Genomic DNA, 5,818 nt, shown 5'->3' with positions numbered 1-5,818 from the left:
CCCCGCGGCGGCCACGGGAGCCCCGAGCGGGAGCAGCCGAGCGGGAGCAGCCGAGCGCAGCCGGACGGAGCGGACGGGGCGACCCCGGCCCCGCGGGGCGGGACAGCGAGCAGCCCGGGGGGCGGGGCCCAACAGCGGCCGGCCCCGGCCTGGGCCAATCAGATCTTACCCAAAATCCGGCCGGGGCTGAGGCCCCCACCGCCCTCCCCCGGTAACGGCATCCCGGGGGGAGCGGGGGTGTCCTGAGAGGGTATCCCGGGAATGAGGGGGGGGATCCCCTCCTGGAGACCCCCATCTTGGACCCCCCCCTCATCTTGGAGCCCCCCATCTTGGAGCCACTCCCTCTTGGAACCCCTCCCTCTTGGAGCCCCCCATCCTGGAGACGCCCCTCTTGGAGACCCCCCTCTTTAAGACCCCCCCATCTTGGAGCCCCCGCCTCTTGGAGACCCCCCCCTCTTGGAGACCCCCGCTCTTGCATCTCCCCCCATCTTGGAACCCCCCCCCATCTTGGAGCCCCTCCCTCTTGGAGCCTCCCCATCTTGGAGAGTCCCATTTGGAGCCCCCCATCTTGGAGACCCCCCCTCTTGGAGACTCCCCTATCTTGGAGCCCCCCACATCTTGGAGATTCCCCCCCCATCTTGGAAACTCCCCCCCATCTTGGAACCCCTCTCTCTTGGAGACCCCCATCTTGCAGCCCCCTCCTCTTGGAGCCCCCATTCCCCCCGGTTCGCCCCAGCGCCCCCGCGTCCAGCCGGGGTCGGGGCGGGGGTCGCGGTTTGGGCGGGAGGCTCCGGCCGCTCCCCGCTCCCCGCTCGGATCCCGCTCCCCCGAGGCGGGCAGGAACGCGACCCTCATCCCCCGGGAGCCGCGGGGGGAACACTCGGCAGCCCCCGGCCAAAATCTGCGCTCGGCCGGGTCAGCGAGCGGCCCCCACGCACGCAGGGTCAGCGCTGTTTATCCTTCCTCTGTGCCACCATCCATCATCTCCAGATCTGCAGCGATCCAGGAGAATTCCCAATTCCCTGCCTTCGGGCCGGGGTGGGAGCGCCCACGGTGGCGGTGGGGGGCAGGAAGAGCTCAAATCCCGCCAGCTGCGCTCCATGAGTGCTCCTGGAAATCCGGGCTGGGAGCAGCCCAAAGCTCTGCTGCAGCTTCCTGGAGCGTTTCCCCTTTTCCCTGGCCTGGAGGCTGCAGCTGTCCCGAGGCACGGCCATGCCCCAGGAATGCCTGATAACGAGGGGGGGAGTGTCAAAGCCCCGTTAGGCTGTCGAGAGAAATAAATCAGGGACACATTCATGGCATTCCCGGCAGGAATCCTTCACACGGGAAGCAGCTGGACACCCTCCACCCTATGCAGTGACAGGGATTTGTCACTGTGGTCCCATCCTTGCAGGGTGTAACCCACTGCTCACGCTGGAAAGCAGCTCCCACTGGTGCTGGGATGGAAGCCTGGCTGTTCCAGGGGTGTCACTGCTCTGGGGCCGCATCTGGAGGAGCCACTGCCCCTTGGCTGCAGCAGCTGGCTGGCTCCAGCCCCTGGAAGGAGTCCTTTGCCTGGCCATGGAAAACCATTAGGACTTTGAGCAGGGTCCAGGCCAGCTGGACACGATCTGCAGCCTCTGAGGAGCTCCCCAAATGTGCCAAAATGTGGCTTTTCTGTGAAGCTCAAACACCTCCACGGCTCTCCAGGGAAATTGGGAGGTCCAGGGGGCCAGCAGCTCCTCTGCCTGGTGAGATCCCAGCTGGGATGGCCCTCCCCTGGGGAATGGTGGCATTTGGTGGCACCTCGGAGGTGGCAATGGGCAGAGGGGGCAGAGGGAAAGGGAGGAAAACCTTGCTGCTCCACGAGATCTGCTGAAAATCCAAACCATGGGCCCTGAGAATCCTCTGGGCAGGGAAGGAGGAGCTGCCAGGCTTCCTGCAGCCTTTAGGATGCTACAAAGTGAATTTTCCCAACTCCCTGAGCCAGACTGGCACCAGTCAGTTAAAAAAATGGGAAGAGCTGGAGTCTGTCCTGGCCTTGGGAGCAGAATCCTGCTGGTGTGGGCATCCCTGGGGCTTTGGGAGCCTTAGAGAGGGTGGGAAGAGGGATTGGGATAGGGATGAGGAAGAGGATGGAGACAAGAAAGGGGATGAGGAGACAAGATGAGGATAAGAGTGGGGACCATGATGGGGATGGGATCGAGGATGAGGATGGGGAGGTGGGAATGGGACAGAAACAGGGATGGGGATGGGACAGAAACAGGGACATTGGGATGGGGACAAGGATTGGGATGGGGAGATGGGAATGGGTAGGGATGGGGATAGGGATGGGACAGAGACAGGGATGGGGATGGGACAGAGAGAGGGATGGGCATTGGGATGGGGACAGGGATGGGAACAGGGATAAAGATGGAGACAAGGATGGGGATGGGACAAAGATGAGGATGGGCAATAGAGAATGAAGAGGAAGATGAGGAAAGAGGCAGGGATGGAGATGTGGATGGGCACAGGAATAGGTTTTGGGATGTAGATAGGATTGGGGATAGGGATGGGGATGAGGCTGGGGATGAGGATGAGGATGGGGACAAGGATGAAGCTGGGGACAGGATATGTATGGCGACAGGGACAGGGATGGGTATAGGAACAGGGACAAAGATGGAGACAAGGATGGGAATGGGGATATGGATGGGGATAAGACAAGGATGAGGATGGGCCATAGAGAATGAAGAGGAAGGTGAGGAAAGGGGCAAAGATGGGGATGTGGATGGGCACAGGAATAGGTTTTGGGATGTAGATGGGATTTGGGATAGGGATAGGGATGGGGCTGGGGACAGGATATGGATGAGGACAGGGACAAGGACAGGGACAGGCTGTGCTCGCCCACACCCCGTGCTGGGAAGGGAGGTGGTGGCACAGGGACCCTGTAATCACTTCCATGTGCCTCAGCACAGCCTCTGGCTGCAGGGTCCATCCCTTCTCTCAGCTTGGGCATAAAAACAATCCAGAGCCGTTTCCTGGGAGGCATTTTGGGCAGAAACAGATGTGCTGACATTATGGAAACGGGGAGAAATCTGGGATGGGGCTGAGGATGGATCTGTCCCCACCCAGCAGCCACTCCCAGTCGGAGTGTGCTGAAATTCCCTGTGCTAAACTGGGAGCACCAGGACCAGGCTCTGCTCACTCTCCTGCCAGATGTGGCTGCTGGGCTGGGCTGACACCTCCCTGTCCTGCCCAAGCCTCACCTTCCCCTGGGCTCCAGCCAGGAGCAGGAGAAGCAGAGGAATCCCTGGCTCGGAGGCTGCCGGGGCAGGAAATCCCGGCCGGCTCTGTCCCCCCCAAGCCTGGCAGCGCTGGAATTGCTGAGCAGAGATAAGGGCAGCAGCAGCAGGAAACCCTCACCTCTCCCGGGTGGGAAGGAAGGGAAAGGAAGGGAAGGGAAGCGCCGTTCCTGGTGCTGGGAGCGGGGCAGCAGCAGCAGAGGCTCTCAGGATGCTGATGGGGGATTTGGGATGTCTGCAGGGATGGGATAAGGGCACGGCTGGCACGGCTCAAACAGCAGGGTCCCACTGCCAGCTGGGTTAGTTGGTCACTGCAGCAAAGCCCTTGGAGCATTTCTGCCCCTGGATGTGGGAAACCAGCCCTGCTCGAGGCAGGAGGGGCCAGGAATCCCTGCCTTGGACAGGGCTCTGCACCCTGAGCCCCCTGGAACAGCATCAAAAAGGGTTTTGGCCTCATGTCCTAAGAAAAGGAGAAGTCTCTGAGGACCTCCCTTATAGAATAATGGAATTGCTGAGGTTGGAGAAGCCCTCCAAGATCATCCAGTCCAACCTTGCCCCCAGCACTGACCTTGTCCCCAGGTGCCACATCCACATGGATTTTAAATCCCTCCGGGATGGGGAATCCATCACAGCTCTGAGCAGCTGTGCCAAGGCTGGACAAACCTTTTTTGTGAAGAATTTTCCTCAATATCCAATCCAAACCTCACCTGGCACAGCTTGAGGCTGTTTCCTCTTTCCTGTCCCTGTTCCCTGGGAGCACAGCCTGACCCACACCTGGCTGTCCTCTCCTTTCATGGAATGATAGAAAGAAAATTCCTCCATCCTTGATAACTGGAATCTTCTGGATAACACCAGCCAAATGTGGCAGCAGCATCTCTGGGGCTCTGTAAAAGCAGAGAGAACAAACCCAGGCCCCATCAGCTGCCCCTGGCCCAGGAAGGTCTCCTGGCACAGCCCTGGCTTTGAGCTCATCCCTCAGGAGCCATCTGGGAATTCCCCATCTGGAGCCCATTCCAGCAGCAGGAATGAGCTCTGGGCTGTGCCAAGGACAGAGGGACATTCTGGGTGGCTGTCCCAAGGACAGAGGGACACTCTGGGTGGCTGTCCCCTCCTGCGGGGTGGCTCTGCATCCCTCAGGCCATCCTGAGGGGTTTCTCCATCTCCCTGCCTTCCCTGGGGCTGTTTCCTTTCCTGGGAGCAGGGCAGGTCCCCCCAGCTCTGCACATCTCCATTTTTGGGAACACTCCTCATCCATTTTCCTCCCGATTCCTTGACTCAGCTTCGCCTCGTGACTCAGCAGCTGCTGGCCCTGGCCTGCTGCAGGGACACAATTCCCAAAGGATCCAGGCATGGATTCACTTCCCAGTGGATCCAGGGATGGATTTACTTCCCAAAGGATCCAGGCATGGATTCACTTCCCAAAGGATCCAGGGATGGATTTACTTCCCAAAGGATCCAGGCATGGATTCACTTCCCAAAGGATCCAGGGATGGATTTACTTCCCAAAGGATCCAGGCATGGATTCACTTCCCAATGGATGCAGAGATGGATTTACTTCCCAAAGGATCCAGGCATGGATTCACTTCCCAATGGATGCAGAGATGGATTTACTTCCCAAAGGATCCAGGCATGGATTCCCAAAGGATCCAGGGATGGATTCTCTTCCCAAAGGATACAGGGATGGATTCACTTCCCAAAGGATCCAGGCATGGATTCACTTCCCAAAGGATCCAGGGATGGATTCCCAAAGGATCCAGGCATGGATTCTCTTCCCAAAGGATCCAGGCATGGATTCACTTCCCAATGGATGCAGGGATGGATTCCCAAAGGATCTAGGGGTGGATTCACTTCCCAAAGGATCCAGGGATGGATTCCCAGTGGATTCAGGCATGGACTCACTTCCCAAAGGATCCAGGAATGGATTCACTTCCCAAAGGATCCAAGGATGGACTAATTCCCCAAATGATCCAGGGATGGATTCACCTCCCAGTGGATCCAGGGATGGATTCACTTCTCAAAGGATCCAAGCATGGACACATTTCCCAGTGGATCCAGGAATGGATTCACTTCCCAATGGATCCAGGGATGGATCCACTTCCCAAAGGATCCAAGGATGGATTCATTTCCCAAAGGATCCAAGGATGGATTCACTTCCCAGTGGATCCAGGATTTGCCCAAGGACAGCCACCCATGCTGCAGTGATTTCCCACCCTCCAGCTGTGACCCAGCACAGATCTTTCTGCCCAGGACATCACAGCTGTTGTGGGAGAGAGGTTTTCCTCATGGAGAGTTGGAATTATGGGGTCCAGAACAAGATTTTAATAAAATGAGGGATTCTTGGCAATCTGGCTGGAGCATAAATGTGGGAAGAGGTTTCAGTGCATGGAGAGCAGTAAAACCAAGCTAGATGAGGCTGGGAGCCACCAGGTCTGGTGGAATCTGTCCCTGCCCATGGCAGGGGCTGGAATGGGATGGGATTTAAGGTCCCTTCCAACCCAAACCCTTCTGGAATTCCAGGATTATGCAGCTGGGAGGACTCAGTGGAGCTCAGCTCTCCC

This window comes from Ammospiza nelsoni, chromosome 6 (assembly GCF_027579445.1).
Source record: "Ammospiza nelsoni isolate bAmmNel1 chromosome 6, bAmmNel1.pri, whole genome shotgun sequence".
NCBI lineage: Eukaryota > Metazoa > Chordata > Aves > Passeriformes > Passerellidae > Ammospiza > Ammospiza nelsoni.
Note: the sequence above shows the minus strand (reverse complement) of the source record.